At 43.3% G+C, this 22,798-nt stretch overlaps 1 long non-coding RNA gene across 5 annotated transcripts in view; it reads left to right on the forward strand.

Moving 5' to 3' along the window:
* LOC125453890 (uncharacterized) overlaps positions 1-11,484 on the forward strand; it is a 59,409-nt gene extending 47,925 nt beyond the window's left edge. For 3 of the 5 annotated variants that reach the window (XR_009445902.1, XR_007247887.2, XR_009445900.1), the window contains 2 exons: positions 7,498-7,573; positions 9,070-11,484. This is a non-coding gene — a long non-coding RNA (uncharacterized LOC125453890). The remainder of the gene's footprint in view (positions 1-7,497; positions 7,574-9,069) is intronic. The other 2 variants (XR_009445904.1, XR_009445901.1) reach the window with 1 other exon arrangement.
* The last annotated feature ends 11,314 nt before the right edge of the window (positions 11,485-22,798 follow it).

Below are 22,798 nucleotides of genomic sequence, written 5' to 3' on the forward strand. Positions count from 1 at the left end.
TCAGATGTTACCTGGGGGCCATGGCAGTGGTGGATCTACTGGTCATTATGTTCAACCTGATATTGAGACACATTCCCATTGTTTATCTGGGACAGTTTTATTTCCTGGAGTCCATCCCCGTGTGAAATATCCACATAGTTGTGCTCTATGCAGCCACTGACTGCTCTGTCTGGTTCACCATCACTTTCACCTTTGATCAATTTGTGGCCATTTGTTGCCAGAAGCTGAAAAGTAAATATTACAGTGAGAAAACGGCGGCTGTGGTTCTGGGAACAGTGACTGTGCTGAGCAGTTTAAAGAACATGTTCTGGTATTTTATGTTCACAGCTCGCTATTGGATGGGGAACGGCCCCTGCTTTTGTAATGTCAGAGTTGCTGTTGTCTTCTCTGATATCGAGGTCACAATCAAGTTCCTCCACAACATTCTAAACCCAACTCTCCAATTTCGCCTGATTCTGCTGCTCAATGTTTTCACCGTCAGGTACATTTTAGTGACCAGCAGAGCCCGCAGGAGACTCCGGGCTCACATCACTTTTGCTGGCACCCCCATCTTTCTGTCCATTTGTGTCTGCACCCTTCTCTCTCCCCACTTCTTGTGTCCACCCCCTCCTTTCTCTCTCCAATTCTGTCTGCAACCCCCTGGTCCCCCCTCCCCCTCCACTTCTGACCATTGCCTCCTTTCTCTCTCCACTTCTGTCTGCACCCCACTCTTTCTCCCCACTTCTGACCAGTCCTTTGTTTCTCTCCCCATTTCTGTCAGCACCCTCTTCTCCCCACTTCAGTCTGCCCCCACTCACTCTGCATCAACCCCCAACCTTCTGTGCACCTTTCTCTCTCTTTTGCCCCACCCTGTCCCTCCTTTTTCTGTCTTTCTCCGCCTCTGCTCCTTCCCCTCCTGTGCCATTCTCTGTCTCCCCTTTGTCACTGTTGTTTTGTCCCCTTCTCTCTTTCTCCCTCTGCCCCTTGTATCGTTCCCCCTATGTCTGTCCCCTTCCTCTCTCCCCATCACCCCCCCCCCTTCTCTCTGGCTCCAATTCTGTGTACCCCTCTGTCCTTCTACTGTCAGTGTCTTGGTTTTCCCCTGTCTCTACCTCTCTGTCCATTCACCTCTCTCCCTTTCTAGGCCTCCCATCTTCTCTTGCTCTGGCCCTGCCCCTTTATCATCCCTCTCCCTCTCCGTCTCACACTGTCTTTCTCCACCTCCATCCCCATGTATCTGTCCCTCTCTCTCTCTCTGTCTGTTGGTCTGTCTCTCTCTCTCTCTCTGTTCATCCACATAACACCCTTTCTCTCTGTCCCTCATTTACCCCGTGTCTATCTCTCTATCCCTGACCCATTCTCTCTCTCTGTTTCTCTCTGTCTATCCCTGCCTGTCTCTCTCTTCCACACATTCTACCTCCCAATGTCCCTCTTGCCCACTTCCCTCACACTCTCCATACCTGGGATAGGCTCAGATGCCATTACTATGAGAACAGAGTTGGGATGCCTCATAGGTTGTTTTTAGGAGTAGAGTGAGGATGGGCTCACAGGCCATTGGAAGGAGCAGAGAGTGAGGATAGGTTCACAGCTCATTGCTAGTGAAAACATTAAGGAAAACTTCACAGCTGTTTACTAAGGCAAAAGAGAAGGGATGGGCGGACAGGCCATTGTTCGGAGCACAGTTTGAGGATGTTTCATAGTTTGTTGTATTGGGGACAGTGAGGATGGGTTAACAGGCCATTACAAGGAGAACAGAGGGGTTGTGTTCACAGGCCATTGCCAGTGAAAAGATTAAGGAAGACTTCACAGATGTTTTCCAGGCAAACAGAATGTGGATGCGTTCACAGGTTAATGCCAGTGGAACAGATTAAGGATGCATTCACAAGCATTTTCTATGGGATCAGGAGTGAGATGGGTTCACAGGCTGTTGCCAGAAAGAAGAATGGGGATGGGCTCATGGACAATTGCTGGAGGAGCAGAGTGGGGATCAGTTCACAGGCAGAATAGCATGGAATTGGGGTAGCAGTCTGTTGCTACGAGAACAAATTGGGGATGCACCCAAATGTCAATTGCAACAAGGACAGAGTAGAGTTAGGTTCACAGGCCTTTGCTAGGCACACAAAGTGCAGATGCATTCATAGGTCAGTGCTGGGGAACAGATTAAGGATGCATACTGAAGTATTTCTCAGGGATCAGAGTGAAGATGCGTTCACAGGCTGTTGCTAGTGGAACAGATTGGGGATGGGCTCACAGGGCATTGCCGCGAGAAAAGCGTGGAATGGGCTTTCAGGCCATTTTGGGGCAACAGAGTGGGGATGAGTTCAAAGGCCACTGGTAAGAACACAGATTGAGGATAGATTCACTGGCCATTGCCAAGGGAACAGAGAGGGAATGTGTTCACATGTCAGTGGTGGGGTCACTAATTAAGAAAGGATTCACAGACCAGTGTTACGGGAGCAATGTGAGGAAAGGGTTACAGACAGTTGAAAGGAGAGCTCAAAGGGAATGGGTTAACAGGTCTTTGATAGGGGAACAAAGTAAGGATGGATCACAGGCTGAAGCTGGGACAAACGTATCGGAATTGTGGATTGCTGAAGAGGCTGTTGCTCAGTGTACAGATTGAAAATGGGCTCACAGATCATGGCTAGGGGAACAAGAGGAAGGATGGATTCATAGGCCATTGCGAGGAGATTTGTTTGTGGATGTTTCGTAGGCTATTTCTGGGGTACAGTTGCTGATGAGATCAATGCAGAGTAGTGTGAAGCATTACACATTATTAGGAAGAACATTGAAAGATAGTATTAAATCGGCTGTACCAGTATGAAGGGGGTGCAGGTGCAGAGGCTCCTGGATTTATATGAGCACAGATTATTGAAGATATCAGACCAAGTAGGGAGAACAGTGCACCTATCAGATTGATTAATTGTTATATGTTCTTAAGTACAGTAAAATGCCTGGATTACAGGCAGATCATAGTAAGCAAAGCATTACAGATCAAAAAGACTTAGACAGAGTTATACAGGTTGCAGTGCACAGGCCTGCTCTGGGCAATATCAACATTGGGAAGATCAGCATCATTTAAAGTTAGAGAGTTCATTCATTAGTCTAATGACAGTTGGAAAGAAGCTGTTCCTGAACCTGCTCATGCATGCGTGTGTTAAGGCTTCTATATCTTCTCCCCGTCAGAAGAGTTTGTAGGATGTCATTACCGTGGTGCAATGAATCTTTAATGATATTGACAGTTTTTCCGTGACACTGAGCCGTGTAAATTGAGTCCATGGGTGGAAAGTTGGCTTCCGTGATGGTACTGGCTGTGCACACACCCTTTTGTGGTTTCTTACAGACCTGGGCAGAACAGTTACCATATTAGGCCATTGTGCACCCAGAAAGTATGCTTTCAATTGTGCTTCTTTTGAAGTTAGTGAGGGACCTTATGGTCATCCCAAATTTCCTAAGTCGTCCGAGGAAGAAGAAGTATTCTTATGCTTTCTTGTCTGCCACATGAATGTGGGAAGCCCAGGACTTGTTGGTTATCATCGGTCTGAGAAACTTAGTGCTTTCCACCCTCTTAGCCTCAGTTCTGTGAATATAGATGGGGGCTTGTTCGATTTTTGGTTTCAATAATTGGTTTTAATACCTGAGCTTCTTACAGGAGGAGGTGTAGGCCAAAGCTTCCGTGCTGTCTTTCTGGGAGTTTCTGCAGACGGTGTGTTGTAAGTGCAACCTCCCATCCATTGAGACTGGAGATTCCATTTGTACTGGCTTGAGAAAAAAAAAGATGACATCAGGACCACGGCTTTTAAGCTGTGCCAGATCGAAACGGACCTGGCAGTTTACCATTCACTGAACATTGATCCTGCCTTGTTTGATGGCATGTAGATGTTTCAGACTCTCCACACGAGTTGTCCCGGTCGTCTCCGGCTCGTACCAGGGTCCGCTCCACATGGCGGGGGGAGTGGGGCTGGATGTCGAGCACTCCACCACCTGGCTTGGCCCATTCCATCCTATTCCAGGCTGTTCCTCCTGGAATGAGAGCAGGAGAGGCAGTGAGTGAGATTGAAAGTGGGTGTCCCTGCACTTCGTGTTGATGTAGGTGGGAGGGAAATGATGAGGTACCCGGACCGAACCAGTCAACAGGATTGAATCCATGCAGTGTTATTAGTGGGTGGGATGTAGTTGAGGTAAAGAAGAGGGGGAAAGAGAGAGGGAAGGTGCTGTATGCAATCGCGAGAGTGATGAAGCATGAGCCTCGTTCGGGTGGTGTGGGGGAGGTGCTGTAACAGATATTCAGTGAGTATGAGGGAGCAGAGAGAATACAGTGACTTACCCTGGCAGAGCGGGAAAGATTATTGATATTTATCCTGTATTGCTGGACATTTCTTCAAACCGCAGATACTGCACTGAGCTGGGTGGTGAGCTCAGAACATATTCAGTGAGTCTGGTGGTGTGGGAGAATAGCGGTCCATTTCCCTCCTCTGACTTGATCCCATTCTTGTTCAATCTGAGGCTGAAACAGACGAGTCACGACTGTGGTGATCCTTTTGGCTGTGAGTTGATTCCTGATACCGTACCCTGAACATTCCTAATCTTAACTACTGATACCTCCAGAATATACTTCACTGGCTCATCCAATCTGCTAGTTGAACCTCGAGCTATGAAGTACAGGCTTAATGACGCCAATAATCTGCTGATGACACTTCCAGCTTCAAACCTGCAGAAGCAAATCTGACTACAGACGGGATATTCTGATGTGGTTGGTTGGCAGTGGGGAGTGGTGAGGTGGAGGGTACATTGAAGTATATATCAAAGGAGTGCCCTTTATCCGAGAGGCCATATCTTCTTTCGATTTAGAGGCCCAAAGACGATGGGTATGGTTGATTGCTTCGAAATGAAGAGACTATGACTGCTGCCAGGACCGTGGGTATTCACCAACATGTTGTACTGTGTGTAGTCACATTGCAGCACTAATGGAATCAGAGTTCCTTCAGTTTCTCTACCTGTCCTAATTTTAACTACTAACACCTCCAGAATACACTTCACTGGCTTATCCCCTCTGCTATTTCAACCTTGAGCTGTGAAATACAGTCTTAATGATGCCAATAATCTGCTGCTGACACTCCCAGCTTCAAACCTGCTGAAGCAAATTTTACTTGATACTCCATGGCTCATATCGGTCTAGCAACAAAATCCCATTCATCCTTCATTACTGTACTCACTGATCTATAGCTATTGGGTTTGACTGAGCAACGGAGCCATTGGGAACGTCGGGAAGAAGACCGTCAGGGAGATGTTGCCCTACGTCCAATATCTGAATGGGGCAGTGTGAACCCCCTAGTTCGCACCTTACTACTATGTCCTGTAATTTGTTTCCATTTTAGTAACATACTGGTTTCCATTCTTCTGGCGAAAGGAATGAAAAGTGACAGGTAATGTATCATATTACATCGCCAAACTTTTATTCATTGGCTTTACCAGTCTATAGTCATTTACAGATTCTCTACCTCGTCGTGATAATTTAAATTCCCGCTTATCTTAGTGTCATCACCAAAAGTTGTCACACTACATTTGTAGCACTCTTCAAATCCATCGATACAGTTCATAAATAGTTGAGGACTCAGCACCGGCCACTATGTTGCTCCATTTGTTATGTTCTGTCAAATTGATCAAGACTGATTTATCCTGAACGTCTGCTTCCTGTTTGATAACCAGTCTTTCCCAATCCTCTTCTGAACTGCCTCTAATGCTACTGAATCTCTCCTCTTGTCAGGACACCAAAATTGTACACAATCCTCCAGTTGCGGGCTCACTAAAGGTTTGCCTTGTTGTAGCAATGCTTTCTTGCTTTTTTTTAGAAAGAAACGCTGAAATTGCATAAGCTTTGCTCATTACATGCTGCACTTAGAACGAAGAAAATGGCAGAGCAGGAACAGACCCTTTGGCCCTCCAAGCTCGTCACAACCAAACCGCCCACCCGAATCTTTCTTGGGACCATATCCCTCTATTCATGCTGTTCATAATATTTGTCAAGACATACTTTAAACGTCACTTTAGTATCTGCTTGCGCTACCTCCCAAGTCAGCAGATTTCCTGTGATATGTACGATTACACTGACATCCCTTTACACCTAAGCACTCCGACATTTATCTCCATTTAGACAAAACATTTCCTTTCCATTCCTCTGGCTAAAGTGGATAATGCCATAATTACCCATGTTAAATTTCACCCATCAAATATTGGCCCATTCACGGCACCTATCCATATCCATTTGCACATTGCGTAGATCTTCATTGTATCTAATGTTTCCACCTATTTTTGTGTCATTTGAAAATATGGCTACAGTATTTTTTTAATCCCCGTATCCAGGTAATAACATAGATTGCAAATATTTCGGGTATTGGAACTGAAGTCAATGCCACCTCAACGTTTTCAACCAGGAAACGACCCATCTATTCTGTCCCTATCGATTTTGTTGGTTCACTAATCCTCTATGGAAGTAATAAATTACTCCTGACCCCTTGGGCTCTTATTGTACGGATTAATCATTTGCCTGGCACATAATGGGGAAGTGATGGCGTCGTGGTTTTGTCATTGGTGTGTTAACCCAGAAACCCAGATAATGTTCTGGGGACTTGCACTCGAAACCTGCTGTGGTAGATGGTGGAATTTGAATTCGGTAATATCTGGAATTAAGACCCAAATGATGATCATAAAACCACTGTTGAATGCCAGGGAAAACCCATCTGATTCCCTCGTGTCCTTTAGGGAAAGAACTTCCACCCTTAGCTGCTCAAGCCTACATGTAACTCCAGGCCAACAGCAATGTGGTTGATTCTTACCTTCCCACTGGGCAATTAGCGATGGACAATAAATGTTGCCTGGCAAGCGGTGCCCACATGCTGAGAACAAATAAAGAAAAACAAAATTCAATGCCTCTGGATGTCCAGATGTATCACATCTCTTCAATCTCCATTACCCATCTTGCTTGCTGTACTCAACGGCAAAGCACCGTGCTGCCATCTTTAAAGAACTTGAGCAAATAATTCAGACTCTATTTATCCTTCATAAAACCATGCTGACTGCGATGGGTTTGACTTTGAAAATCTGCTGTAATTAATTCCTTCACAGTGTTCTAACAATTTACCTTGAACCCCAATACCTTGCTTACTACTTTTTATTCCCTTGTGAAGATGATTATTCTTAGTTCTTCCATTTCTATAATTTTTGTCTCAATTTCTGTGTAACAGGAAGAAAGCGTTAAAAGGTTTCCTCCAATTGTTGTGCAAGAGGCATGAGTGACAGAATGGACTCTCAATGTAAACTCAAATGTTTACTGATCATCCTTATCACTGTTGCAAATTTGGTCAGAGTATTTGTGAACTGGGAGGCAGGACATTTGAATTTGTTGTTTATGAAGGATTGCTGTTTGTACAATGCTGGGAGTTTCGGGGGGGTGGGGGTGGGAGCGGGGAACAGTGTGCAGTCCCTATAAAAGATGATGAGCTTTTTCTATGTTTCAAGGTTCAAAAATGTGGGCAGCAGGACCACGGAGCACCTGAATTGAAATATTTGTATCAAAGAGCTGTGTGGTCAGCAGGTAATGCTGCAATTTTGTTTTGTTATCAAGGCAACAAGTTTTGAATTTAGCCAATTAATTTGAACCAGGCATTTAGATACTTAAAACCCATTAAATTTAAATCTGTTGGCTTTGATAACACAATTATGCCAATTCTGTTGTAAGAAACTGACGTATCGTCAAGGGTATAAAAAAAGAGTAGTTGGACCATCTAAATCAATGGCACCTACAGCACAACTAGTTAATATTTGTGACAGAGCATTAGATACAGAAGGTATTCCGGACAGAACATTCAACAGAGAAGACACAGAACATTTGAGAAGATATAACAAGACAAATGTAATTTCAAAAGACTAAATTCCATGTTTTTTTTATTTATACAGGTAGGACTTCTACTAATTGAAACAACAAACCATTGGAAGTTCGTTTTATTTGGGAATATTCAGTAGTTAGAAGGGGTTTATTCGGTTTGTTAATAGTTTTGTTAATTTCGTCACTATCAGAGTTAGACAAATAAATCATGACTTGTAGGTTGTAGGGCCGGTGTGAGGGGTTTATTGTATTTAACGATTCGAAGTTGCTGAAAAAATGGATTGCAGAGTTTCTCCCACGAATTTTAACAGATTATCGGGCGAAGCACTCACTTCTGGGTTTTTCGGGTTTATTTCTCAGCCGACGAGGCGGGGGTGGGGGTGGGGCAACTTCCGCTTTATAAAACTTCCGTTGAAGGAATCATTTGAGGGAACCATTTCTGAGCTGCTTCCAATGCAACAATATCTTTTCTTTGGCAAGGAGACTAAATCTGTAAACTCCACTCCAGATGTGTTCGTCCTACTATACTCTACAGCAGCATCACCACTTTGCCAGCTTGTTGTAACGTTCCCAACCTAGATTAGAGCAGTGTAAGCTGTCTTGAGAAGTGTACAGCATTGTTGAAATATCATTGTACATCTCTATGGGAGATCTCGTGAACATGTCGCAATGACACACGAGAAGAACGAATAAGATGTGGCAAGTTGATTTCAATATTCAGATAAGCCATGTCAAATATCCTGCTTGAGTCTATGATTAATATCCCCAGAGCCCATATTGTTCAGATTCATTAATCTGATAAAATGAAGCATAGAAACAGCAAGGAGAAGCAAATATTGATGGGAGTTATATTTCTAAGACAAAACTGCAGTGTAAATGCTGAGCATGTTATGAAACAGGGAGTTAGATCTACAAGTTTGTGTGTACTGCAGTAATAACGGACAGATTCAATTTTCATCTAAACTACATTAAGTGAATGCTGGTGCTGGGAACAATGGATTTCATGAGCGTGTATGAGATGGTTTGCTTTAACAATATGTTGAACACTGAGCTGGAGAAAACGTGTTTAAGAAAATGGTGTTGTGTGATTAGAACTGCGAATTGAAAACTTTGCTGTAAAGGAACTTTTGGGAGTAGTGATTACAGTATGTAGAATTTTATATGACGTCTGTAAACATTTTTTGTTTGTTTTATTTTAACTGCAGTCATAAACCTGAGTCAGGCAAGCCATAAATGTGTGAGGGTCAGTATGGCTTCGGTGAGTTGGAAAAGTAAAGACAATCAAAAAAGAAATTCGTAAAGAGAACAAGAATTCAAACTAAGAAGAAACGTAAAGACTACCGTAAAGTAAAAATGAAAACAAAGTAAAATATGGAACAGTGAATGTGCGGACAGGAAAGTTTATTGTAGAAAACAGAAAATACAAGGAAACTAAACAGTTACTTTGTGCCTGCCTTCATGGAAGAAGATTCAGAAAGTCTCCTGGAAATATTAAGTGACTGTAGGACATGTGTAACTAAAGACTGCAATCATTCAGAGCAGTGACATGGTGGCATTTGAAAGGATACCTGGATTAAGCATTGATAAAACTGATGGACCAGATACATTTCATAGTAGAATTTCAGAGCAAGCGACAATAGGCATATCGAGCGTTTGGCATCATTGTGTTATTTTCCTATACATTCTGCAAAGTCAGGAAGCCAATCTGGATAACCCGAAGGTTATAAATATAATTCAATGGTTTAAGAAGGGAAGAAGAGGGAGATGGCAAACTGGATACCAATTAACTTGTCATCCGTGGTTGAGAATCTTTTGGATATATTGTTAAGTATGGGATATTGGATATTCAGAAAGTAACACCAAAATTAGAGAAGAAAACTGATGTATTTATGAAAGGAAAATTCCAATTGACAGGATTTTTTTCAGATTGTTTGAAGTTTTTTGCCAACACGGACAATGGAAAACCAGAGGATGTGATATATTTGGATATGCAAGAGGATTTTCTAAGAGTTTACACGATGAGTTCAAAAATAAAATTGGAATAAAGTATATATGGTGGAATATATGCAAATCGAAAGGTGAAAGTTAGGTTTATCTTCATGTAAAGGGTATTGGAATATAGAAGTAAACATGTCTCGCAGGAGTAGCATAGACAGTTGGTGAGACTGTACCTGAAGTATTGTGTAGAGTTTTCTAAGAAAGAATATACTGAACAAAGGGGAAGTGAAATGCATAATGTCCAGCTTAATCTCTCAGATGGCAAGATTGTCTGATGAGGAAACCCATGGTATTTTGATGTCCCAGTCTAAGAAATAATACACTGACCACAGAGGAAGTGCAAAGGGCAAGATTACCTGATGAGGAAACTCAGCCTGTGTTCTCTAGATTTTTAAAGTTTGAGAGTGATAACAGTGAAATTTAGAAAACACAGACAGAGAGGACAAACTAAAGGGCATGGAGAAGTGCAAGCAGGGAAGGTTAGGGAGAATCCCAAAATATTCTATATGTAAATAAAACGGAACATAACGACCTAAGAACAATTTGGACCAATTAGAAACCAAGGGGCAATCCCTCTGTGGAGCTGGAGAATATTGATACTTTGTCACATGAGTATTTTGCATCTCTTTTACTTGCATCCTCCTTCTCCCAAGTATATAATTTGATAAAATGGACTGTGAAGCTCTTGAGCAGATTGATTTAAGATGTGAGCAGGGATTGATGGTTTTGACTGATGTAAAATTGTACAAGTTCCCAAGTCTGAATGAATTGTATCATAGGATGTTGTCGCAGACAAGAGAGGAAAGGCTCTGGCCCAAATTTATAGGAATCCCCACAGGGGAGGTGCCAGAGGACTGGAGAACAGCTGATGCATTTCCCATTTATGAGAAGGGTGGTCGAGATAAACCGGGGACTGTCGACCAATAAGCATCAGATCGGTGTTGGGGAAAACATGGGAGGAATAAGAATGTAGGAAATTGATCTACATTTATCGAGGCAAGGTTTGATTAGGGATAGTCAGCATGATAGTTTCAGAGCAAAGTCATACTTAACAAATTTGATTTTTTTTTAAAGTTTGTCGTTTCTATGGTTTTTCAGCAAGGTCTTTTGACAAAGTCCCACATGGAAAACTGTTAAAGAAAATAAAATTTCATTCTATCAAGTATGACTGGGCATCCAAAATTTTCTTAATCACAGGAGACAGAGAATGGTGATAGGATGTTGTTAGTGTGTGTGAAAGAATAATTAAAACATAAAGAGAGAATGTAGCTAAAGATTAGAATTAGAGGATGGAATGATGGGAAAATAGGTCAAGTAAGATATATAATGACAAATTATTGTGAGACTGCAGAAAACTCTAGACCATGTTGTACCATGTTGCCTCACGCTTAAGTTAATTCCGCTTGAGTAACGTCTCAGTAATCACATGTTATGAGATCATGACCGATGGCCTGCCTCGAGAGGATGTGATAAAGTGTACTTGCTTGCTCGCACGCTTGTAAGTCGCCTCTTCCTGTATTAAAAAAAACTATTCTATTTCAGTATTCTGCGGAGACTACGAGTCTAACCGTTTGTCAGCGTTGGCTCCTCGTGAAATTACGAATAAAGCCTCTTTACCTCGAGGTCTAAAGTTCCAGTGTGTGACTAAATTAACCTCTTCGACAATCTGGCGTAGTCGGCAGGATCTCTATCTTTACGGGATCCGAACAAATTGATAGTAAAAGAGAAACGAGTATGTGAGTATTTGGATCTTCCCCCGGCCGCTGGCCAACCTTGAGTCGCCCTGATCTGATCTCGGGGAGATTGAAAGGACGGGTTGGGCAAGACCACATGTGGAAGACTTAAACTCGTTGAGAAATAAAAGAAGAATTAGGACAATTAGAACAAAAGAACAAAACAACCAGGGATACTTCGAGGACGGAGATATAACTAGATCTCGGGGCTGGGGAGGGGTGAACTCGAGTATAAGAAAATATCGAGTTAAGATACGTAATTATAAATTGCTAACACTCATTTAAATTCAGAATCTGATCCCTTGGTAATTGGGAATTGTTAAATAATGAATAGCAAAACAAGCAAGAAAAACCAAGAGACCTGAGGTAAAAGACTTTCCTACAAAACTTTAAAAAGTCAACTTCAAGGACGTCTCAGGAAATTGAGAAGCATCAAGCTGCTTGGGAACTCACTGGTGCCTCTCGAATCATCTGCCGATAAGATTTGGCTGGAAACAGGAGACAGCACATACTCTATTATGTTCTGTTGTGATTTGTGCAGTGGTTGTTTTGAAAAAGATACAGTTTCGGAACAGGGAGACAGAGGCTGGGAATGGAGAACCAAACTGGGATTATAACTATATGATTACTTGTTTTGACAAACGGTTGGAAGTGGCCAGGTGCCACCAACCCCCGAAACCTAATAAAAACCCGATATGGCTGCTGATGACGGTAAGAATATTAAGCCTAACGCTCCTGCTGCGGAACTGTATCCAAATTTAGAACATTCCGATGAAAGCAAGTAACAGGTTATGGGTGAGTGTTCTCTTGGCAGCTGCTCTTAGGGCTCCACCTCTTCCTCCCTACAACTCTGACCCGCTGCCTCAGGTCATCTCTTCGGGCACAGTCGGGGACGAGGTCAGAAGGCAGCGGGCAGCCAAACAGGAGGGGACCCCGGACAGTTCTCCTGAGGAAACCGCTGGCAGCACGTTTGGGCAATTTTCCTGCATAATGGTAGGGGAAGTTGCTGTATTACGCCCCTGGACCCTCTCGGAGGTCCTCAGTATGATAAATGAAGCCGATAAACTCGTCCGATTCCATTTTTGGTTATTACAGATATGTCAAATTTATAACCCCTTGCCCGGTGATGTGTTGTTACTATTGCAGGTTGTATACGGCACTTCCTGGCCAGCTGTGAAAGATTCGTTTGCTGTCTCACCGGGGCTCGAAGGTGACTGGGCCCCTAATGATGGCCTGCAGAATCAGGGAAACGAGAGTAGAGATACCCTTCTCCAGACAAGCGCTAAAGATGTAATCCCTAAAGAAGCTATGCAATATAGTGATTTTGGCGAGGGGACCCGTTACATTCAGAAGAAGGGGGAGCAACTGATAGACTTTATTGTTAGGTTCAAGGATACCTGGGGATCCAGTCCTGAGGTGTTTCTGCGCCCGGCCCAGAGTCCCTCTAACACTCTCATTTTGCCCATTACTAAACCTGGTGGAAACGGCGAGTAAGTTTCGTCCAGGGCCTACGCGTCATCAATCAGCGTGTGGTGCGTGTCACCCCGGTGGTCCCTAACACCAATGTCATTTTGTTTTCCTCACAGCTCCCCCCCCCCCCCCCCACCGTTCGACTTGCTACACAGTAATTGACCGCTGCTTAGCCTTCTTTTCGAATCCTCTGCACGAGGATAGCCAAGGCATTTTTTGCTTTTACTTATAGTGGCTGACGGTATACGTGGGCCCAACTTCCTCAAGGCTATACCGACAGCCCAGCTGTCTACACCGCTGCTGTTCGTGCAGACCTTCTCGAACTCTGTCTGCCCTGTAACAGTACGGTCTTACAATATGCCGATGATTTATTAATCGCCTCTATTAACTACGTCAGCTACGGAAAGGGACTTGGTTGCTTTACTCTCTCTAAAGTGCATTGTGTCTCCTCCCCGAAGCTGCAGCTCTGTCAGCTTCCTGTAGGGTACTTTGCCTTTATTTTGGAGAACGGCACGCTTTGGCTGGGACCTGAACGGGTCGAAGCGGTGCTGAAATCCACCTTGCCCAGTACTCAGAAACAGATGTTATCCTTTTTTCGTAAGGTTAATTATTGCAGACAATGGATACCTGAGTGCCAACGCAAGGGCGGCATCCTTCGGCAGACTTCCTTGCAGAGAAATCCCACTGAAATTGAATGGACTGAAGAACATTACAGAGCCCTGGCCGAGTTTAAGACTACCCTAACTCAAGTCTCTGTCCTGGGCATTCAGATTGCAACAGGCCTTTTGCACTGTATGTTAGTGAAAGGAGGGATTTGAGAACGGCATACTGACTCAAGAGCATGGTGGACTCAAGTGGCCAGTCGCATCTTATGATCCCGTTGTTAGAGGAATACCCGATTGTCTGCGCGCTGATGCTGCCGCTGCTGTCATACTGGAAAAATCCAATCCTATTGTTTTAAATCAGAAATGTATCATGCCTCCCATAGCCCCACCCATGCAGTTTACTGTTGGTAAATTCGGCAGCGACTCAACATTTTACTGCTGTTCACCGCACTGGGTACGGCGTTATGTTATCGTCTAAGCTAAATATCTCCTTCCGCCGGGCTCCTTCACTAAACCCCGCCACCCTTCACCCTGATAATACTACTGTTGACCATTTGCCAACAGTACAACACGGGAAAAACACCAGCCAAATTTGATCACTAGTCAGTATCAGTTAGACCCTTTGGGCATTTACAAATAGACTTTGTGCATATGCCATCGTCTGGAAGTTTCAAATACAAACTGGTGATAGTGGACATGTTTTTAAAATGGGTGGAAACCTTTGCAACCAGAAAAGATGATGCTAGAACAGCGGTAAAATGCCTGATGAAAGACATCATTCCAAGATTTTGAATCCCTGTTAAAATGAACAATCGAAGGACACATTTTACAGGAAAGATACTTACAGCCCTGACTCAGGCCATGGGATTTGAATGGAAGGTGCAGAGGCCATACCAACCCCAATCCTCCCGAATAATAGAACGAGTCAACGGTACGCCCACCCACCACCACCCCGCCAAAAAAAAACACCTTGTCAGGAAACTGGTTTAAAATGGCCTGAGGTTCTGCCTATTACCCTTTACACCCTAACGAATTAGGTAACTAGAACAACAGGCCTAACCCCGTTTGAGGTCTCAATAGGAAGACCCAAGGCAACAGACATCAAGCCCCCATGACAGAGGCTGATGTAGTATTAATTTGGGCCGATGAAATGAAAGCCTTACAGTATGCATAGGCCCAAAGTGAGGCTGCCCGGTCAAATCATGATAAATTCTTTGCAGTGCTGCAAAAGCCCAAGGAGGGAAATACTCATCAATTTAAACTCGGTGATTTTGTATATATCAAAGCTCTCGAAAATATTTTTTTTTGTCTCCGAGGTGGAAAGGTCCCTATCATGAACTACTGGTAACCCGCACTTTTGTCATTCCCACTCCTCAGTATAAGCTGCTGAAGAAAGATAAAGTTGCTCTGGAAGACAAAACGCCTAAGGACATGCAGCAGCTTCTAATGATGCTTGTCTGTCTCATGGTCAGTCCAGTTAGATCCGATGCAGGGGCGTCAGTTGAAAAGTCCATTCACCGTCGAGCCAATAACTCTTTTTTTATCCCTCAGTTACAAGTATGCAATACGGCTAAATGTCTCCTCATGCTGGATATCTACTCACTTCCCGATTCACTCAAAACTCTTGCACTATTAATTTATATCCTAAAACTAACAAATCAGACCTAATCCCTGCAATTTTGCAACATCCAGCCATGAATGATGATGGACTCTCAAGCAGCTCAGTAGAGGAGGAGGCTCCACAAATTTCTCCACGCTCAGTGATGTAAGAGCCCAGCACAGCATTGGAAAATTTAGCATTGGTGGGATGATCTATTTCAGTCTCCTCTAAAGATCCACAGCATCACAGGTTTCAGTCTTCAGCGACTTTGATTTATTTCATGTAATATTGACAAATTGCTTCAGAGATTGGATAAAGCAATGTCTGTGTGGGCCCGGATAACATTCCACTCAAGCTATTCCTGTTGGGCTACAACACTGGCATCTACCTGACATTGTGGAAAGTTATCTGAGTGCGTCTTGTCACACACCCATAAAAAATGGACAACCAATTACTGCCCCATCAGTTTAATCCCTATCAATAACACAGTGATGTAAAATGTCATTCACAAACTATATGCAACACTTCCTCAACCATAATTTGCTCAATGAAGCTCAGTTTGGGTTCTTCCAGGGCCATTTATCGCCTGACTCTATTGAAGTCTTTGTTTAAAGGTAGACAGCACTTTTTTAAAAAATTCTGAATTCTAGAGGTGAAAATGAATGTGCTTACCATCATAACTGCATGAAGCAACAACAGCAAAATTCGAGCAAATGGGAATCATTTTTAAACTCTATATTGGTTGAAGTCATACTTGGTAGAAAGGAAAATGGTTGTAGTTGTACAAGAACAGTCATCTTAGCTCTGGAAGTCTCGGCAGCAGTTCCTCAGGGGAGGTGCTTCTAAGTAAGCCTGTAGATCATAAATGACACAGTAAGACACCATAATCTTACAGGATGATAGGCTTGCTAGTGGTAGTTTAGCTAGATAGTCACCATGCCACAAGCAAAGGGGAAGTTTGGAAAGGACAGTCGTTTAACGTCATCTCAGCAATTGCAGGCATTGAACACATGCAGTTGGCATTACTTTGCATTACAAGCCAATCATCTAACTGATTGAGTTAAACAAACCCTGCTAAGTTCCTTAGTGTAGGCATTTTACAATCAACCTTTTTAGAGATATCATTGCACACCTCTGTATCAGGTGGAACTGGAAGAAAGCTTGCGAGCTCAGAAGGAGAGGGGAGTGAATGTATCACAAAAGCCCTCTTTATCCTCAGCCTAAACGTCTTCACTGCTTCATAAACGATTTTCTTTCCACTGTAATGTCAGAAGTGGGAGTGTTTGCCAATGATTGTAAAACGTTCCTCAACATTCATGATGATTCGTGACTGAAGCAGTCCTAATCAAAATGCAGCAAGACGTGCAACAAATGCAGACGCAGTCTGAAAACTGACAAGTAACATTTGCGATACATACATGCCAGACAGAGATTACCTCTAACCAAAGGGAATTGAATCTTCTTCCTTTTACACTCAATGCCATCACCATCACCAAATCGCTAATTACCAAAATTCTGAGGACTACGGTTAACCAGAACTGGATTCACCATGTAAATTTGTTGGCTACAAGAATAGTTCAGACGCCAGGAATCCTGCAGCAATAACTCACTTCATGATTTCCCAAAGTTTGCCCGCCATTTAGAAGACACACGTTGGAGGTATGTGATAAAATACATCCCATTTGCCTGTATCAGTGCAGATTAATCCCCTCATCCACATTCACTCAGTAGTAGCAATACCTAACGTATACAAGCTGCTCTGCAGAAATTTTTACCAAGACTTCTTACAAAGTACCTTTGAAACCACAACAATAAACATGGACAAGGGTAACAGATAAATGGGAGCAACACCACGTTCAAGTTCCGTTCTAGGCCACCTATCATCCTTAATTGGAAATATATTACCATTACTTCAGTGTTGCTGATTCAAGTTCCTCAAGTTCCTACAAAATCATGAGGGGTATAGACTGGGTGGGTAGCAAAAAGCTTTTTCCCAGAGTGGGGGACTCAATTACTAGGGGTCATGAGTTCAAAGTGAGAGGAGGAAAGTTTAAGGGAGATATGCTTGGAAAGTTCTTTACACAGAGGGCGGTGGGTGCCTGGAATGCGTTGCCAGCGGAGGTGCTAGACGCAGACACGTTAGCGTCTTTTAAGATATATTTGGACTGGTACATGGATGGGCAGGGAGCAAATAGACATAGACCGTTAGAAAATAGATGATAGGTTAGACAGAGGATCTTGAATGGCACAGGCTTGGAGGGCCGAAGGGCCTGTTCCTGTGCTGTAGGCTTCTTTGTTCTTTGTTCCTGCCTGACAGTATTATAAGTCTACTTACAGTAGATAGACTGCAGCGGTTGACCTTCACCTTCCAAAGAACCACAAGGGATGAGCAATAAATACTGCCACAACCACATTCCATGCATATATTAGAATTAACAATATTTTCCAGTTATGACCAATGTTGGACATTGAGTTTTGGGTCTTGCGAGTACAGGCTAGTTGGATACAGTCGATAGCTTACTTGTGACCAGCTGAACGCGTCTGCTGTTTGACACAATCATTCTGTCTTCAAAGCCACGGTGTACATACCCAGCATCATAACACTAATGACTTCTGTGATACACAGAAGCAGTTGAAAATATACTCGTATCTGACTGTAGAATATTTAGGCACACACTGGTATTGTTGCCATGAAAGCAATTCTGTAAATATTAGCACGCAATATTAGTACAAGGGATAAAAGCAATTATATATTTTCAAAGTCCTTGCACTCACTAATAATTTGATCTTGGGTGCAGTAATGAGATTCATCATTTCAAGGTCCCTCATTGTGATTTGTGCAGTTTTCATTCTATTGTTGGTCATAAAATGTGTGCTTAGCGGACGATCAATAAATGTGTATTATCAAAAGATGTCGGACCTTCAGTGATGAGACTTCGCTGTTAATGGTTACGTTAATGCTGAGAACATTTTCATAGAAGTTTCTATTTCGAGCCACACACAAAGATGCTGGGCTGGGATTAAGCTGGTCATCAATGTACCTTCACAACTCGGTTTGGACATCGACGTTGTGAAGCTGACAAACATGGGACATGGTTTATGAGGGAATCAATGTAGGACGCCATGTGCTGCAGTCGCCCAGAACATTTGTAACACCTTCAGTCAGGATTAGATCCAAGGTGCAGAATTGCAGAGCTTAGGTAGAACACCAAAAATCACCAGCAGATTAAAAAAAGGCTTCCGAGACATGGTTGTTTGCAGGTCATTTTTCCGACTGTTGCACTGCGTTTGGACCAGCAGAGAGTCCTGGGCTCGTCGAATGGTCAGTCATCCCCATGCACTTTGTTGTTGTTCAGGGATGTCTCTAATAAATCTGTTGCGAGGAAGTCTGTGAATAACCGTCCAGATCCAGTTTGGAAGTCTCTGATCAGGTTTAGGGGATGAACAGAGTTTTGAAGGTAACAGTGACCCCCAGTAGCACTGTATCTGAACCCAGGCTTTTCAGAAGTGATTTTCAACTGATTTGCTGGCTGCAAGACGGTGTGTTCACTGATTGGAACATGAATCAGCTGTTTGCTTTAGTCATAACATTGTGTAATAAGTACATCTTTACTCTGATAATTTAATTATTGTGAACTTCAATAATTTTCAATTGAAAACAATGACATAGGATTTATTTTTAAAATGTAATAAATTGAGTGATATTAGCTCTTTATTATACAAAATGTGAAAGAGGCCTGCGGTATTATTCGCACAGACTAGTCAAGCAATAGTCAGACATTGCCTGTAAAGTAGGATTCTGTCAGCAGGCCAATGTCCCAGGCAACATCACAAGTTCCATTGGCAGGACAGAGTTCGGCAGAGGGAGAAGCTCCTTGGTATACAGTCAGAACAGTGCTCAGCATTGATGCCAGATCCTCTGATGTCTAGTTGCATCAGATTAAAAAGGGGCCAGAAAACCTGTTGCTGATTATTAAATACCATATCGCCTGAATCAGTTCTTCTCGATTTGAAGACAGCATGGATGGACGAAAGGTCTGAGAATGCACTCTGGGTGGGTGGCTTCAATATGGCTCCACAGTGTCACCTACTGATCAGGTCATCAGGCACGGAGGGGTCGGGGCTGCCAGGGGCCGGAGAGGTGGGCTACTGGGCTGCGGTGCAACAAGTTATGAGCGAATCAATAAAAGGGAGACATATGCTTGACCACAGAGTCACTAAGCTGCCTGTTGCCGATGCACCTTTCCATTTAACATAACGGTAAGAGTGTGCCCTGCACAGTCTTGCAGGAAGGAAGTACCATTTTCACATTGTATAGACACTGCTACATGTTATGTAGCAATCTCTGTGCCAAATGAGACATACTACAGACTGATCCGGCAATTAATGCCGAAGCATCCATGAGGCACAATGGTCAATCAGCGGTAGCAGAATCATAATCTGCACGCCTCATACAATGTGCACCTCACACCCGGCATATCTCCCACTCTACAGTTACCATCAAGCCAGGGATCCATCTGGGTCAATGAAGATTGCAGAAGGGCATGCCAGGAATAGCAGCAGCCAAACCTAGATAGGAGAGACAATCTAGAGGAGCACTTATAGTATTCAGCTTCAAAAACAGAACAACGTGCATGCCAAAAAGCTCAGACCGCAAGTGATAGAGAGTGCTGAGCGATCTCACAGCCAACAGATCATCGCAAACTTTGCAGTCTTACTACATATAAGACAGCGGGCAATAAAACAGTCCACTGGATAAGCAGACTGATCTGCAACAATCGAATGCTGTTGTGGGGAAGCTCAGTTCATCAGGGAAAAAAAAGAAGTCTGAAGCTTTTATAACAATCTTATAGGATGGTTTTTCCCGACCCGGAGCAAAGAATAAGAGGGAGGCAGGATTCATGCAAATGGAAGATGTTTATTCGAGTAGAAACTGGTTTATGCAAGGGGACAAGGAGCGGGCCGAAGGATCTTCCCCGAGTCTGGCTTCTGACACACGCTCTGTTTTTACAAAGAATCATTGCATTTTTTATACATTTTGTATTACAATAATAAAACGCAACATATTCGCAGTCCTTCCCCTTAATGCAAATACCCAAGTCCGTGGGAAACCAGTCAATGATATGCCCTTTCATGGAGAGCCTGACGTTCACATAATCTTAGTGCATTACCTAGACATTGTAATCTCTGTTCCTTGGGATCTATCTATACATCCTATTAAGCCGTGTTCTAAAAGGTTAATGGCTATATTCCTTCAGATCTTTCTCAAGTTGGCTTATCTTTAAGGACAGAGCGAATTCTATTACCTATTGTATTTTGATGGCATCTTTTATCATCATGAGTTACTGCTTTTATTTTCCCAATGTCCTAATTACATAATATAAAAATAAAAAGTCAGTTAGTGTTAACTAATTACTTTAAGTGATCCAAAGCACCCTGTCGCTCAACTCCATAGGGCCAAAGAGGGAGGTGGTTTAAGTTTATTCATTTCTACTTGGGCATGGTCAGCTAGATCCAGTAATTGCTGTTGATTTGTTGGGGATGTGCGTGCAGCACTCTTTTCCAATGAGTGTACATGTTCCTCCTTTCTTGGCTAACATAATGTCGAGAGCACTTCAGTTCTGCAATGACATGGTTCGTATAACAACCATTTCTGTTTTTTTCTTGCCCATAGTTCGTGAAGTGTCATTGGTCATTTGTGTATATTGACAGATTCTCTGATTAAATTGTCTGTAGCGAACTGAGGTAAGAACATGGCAAAGAGTCAATCTGTCCCTGGATAGCACTCTTGTATATTTTTTGCACCTCCTTCAGGAGATACGATATGCGAGGTATTAATGGTACTGTATAGCTCAACTTATAGCCAGGTATAGGCTCTGTGTCCACATGCAATGTTGGTTCCGTTGTAGAAGATGAATTGGGTAATAATCTCGGGATACCAGCTTTGTTGGAAAGTTCTTTTACTTTGAACGTTCAAGAAGTTCAGGAAGCTAGGGCTGCCCTGCATGAGGAGGCATACATTTAGGAATCCCGTGGTCAGGAAATGTGCCCTGATGTATCCTGGGACAGGGCATGTGGAAGTGTTACAACACTGGACACTGTTGTTAAATCTCTTGAGTGTTCCTTCTCCTTGGTTTTCATTTCTTGTTGGGCAGATCAAGCCGTCTGGTCTCCCTCTGCCGAACGTGGTTATTCGACGTTATGAAGTGGGGGGAGGGGGTGAGGGAGGGGAGGGGGAGAGTGATCGTGAGGTCATGTGGTTATGTTGGTACCACCCTGTAAAGGTATTCAGGGGGTACACTGCTGATTTCCATTGTCCCCTATCTCGTTCAGTATCTACTACTTTACACTATTAGTAGGATTCCTGTTTGCATCTCCTGTTTTGAGCTATTCTGTCTTAATACCCATTTGGCTATTTCTGAAGCATTAAAGTGGATGGGTCACATTCGTACACATCCCTTAGAGTGTACGGGGACATGGGTGCCGACCCAGCAATTGGAAACATTATGCTCTCAAGCATACACGTGATAAATATAAAACCATACTAACATTTCAAATTCTTCTTCTCTAGTCTCCTGTCAGCCTGCGATGAGATCAAAGTAAGAGGAACCATAGAGGATGAGCATGTTCAAGCTTGCGGTAAACTTAGCAATGTTCTTAATTACAGATTTTAAGACTGTAAGACCATAAGACATGGGAGTGGAAATAAGGCCATTCGGCCCATCGAGTCCAGTCCGCCATTTAATCATGGCTGATGGGCATTTCAACTCCACTTCGCTGCACTTTCCCCATAGCCCTTGATTCTGCGCAACCACGTCACATTTACTTGCATGCGAACTTAATATGTTCTAGCTGTTGTCCTGGGATTGAGGTCCCTGTTCCTGCTGTTTGTAGGTGTGCACAAGTAAGAGACCTTTTAAACCTACAAGAGGTCGAAGTGAGGTGAGGGTTGGGGGGCGGGAAGAAAGAGAGAAAGTGAGAGAGAGAGAGAGAGAGAATACCAGACAAGCAACTACACAGTCGCCCCATGAAATTATATACTCTTTGCTGTGTTGGATGTCTTGGCTCACCAATTTCATTTTTATTAATAGGTGCGTTTCTGTTACCTAGTTATATTACCTCATGAGTTTTGGCCCACTGTGCGGACTAGGTCCCTTGATTGGGAGTATTCTTAACAGGACTTTTGATCCTGGAGGTGGTATTTCTGTTTGCTCTGAGTGTCCCTCGGATTCACAGTTCTTGACAAGCTGCTGGTCGTGTGCATGCCCATGAAGCATGTGCAGATGCTTACAGAAGCATTTCATGTAACCCCAGTCTTGTCCTTTGCTGTTCAGTTCTGCTCCCCCTGAGATTAAGCCCTGTGGGCGTGTCATTGTTCGTCCTATCATGTGTTCAAAGGCTGTTAGTCCAGAGGTCCTAGAGGGCGTTGCCCTCTCGACCATCAGAGTGACTGATACGAAAAGGATCGATTTAAGCTCTTCTCCTATTATTGCCTTGGTAAGAGAATCCTTCGGTGTTCTCTTTATCC

The sequence above is a fragment of the Stegostoma tigrinum genome, chromosome 7 (assembly GCF_030684315.1).
Source record: "Stegostoma tigrinum isolate sSteTig4 chromosome 7, sSteTig4.hap1, whole genome shotgun sequence".
NCBI classification, from domain to species: domain Eukaryota; kingdom Metazoa; phylum Chordata; class Chondrichthyes; order Orectolobiformes; family Stegostomatidae; genus Stegostoma; species Stegostoma tigrinum.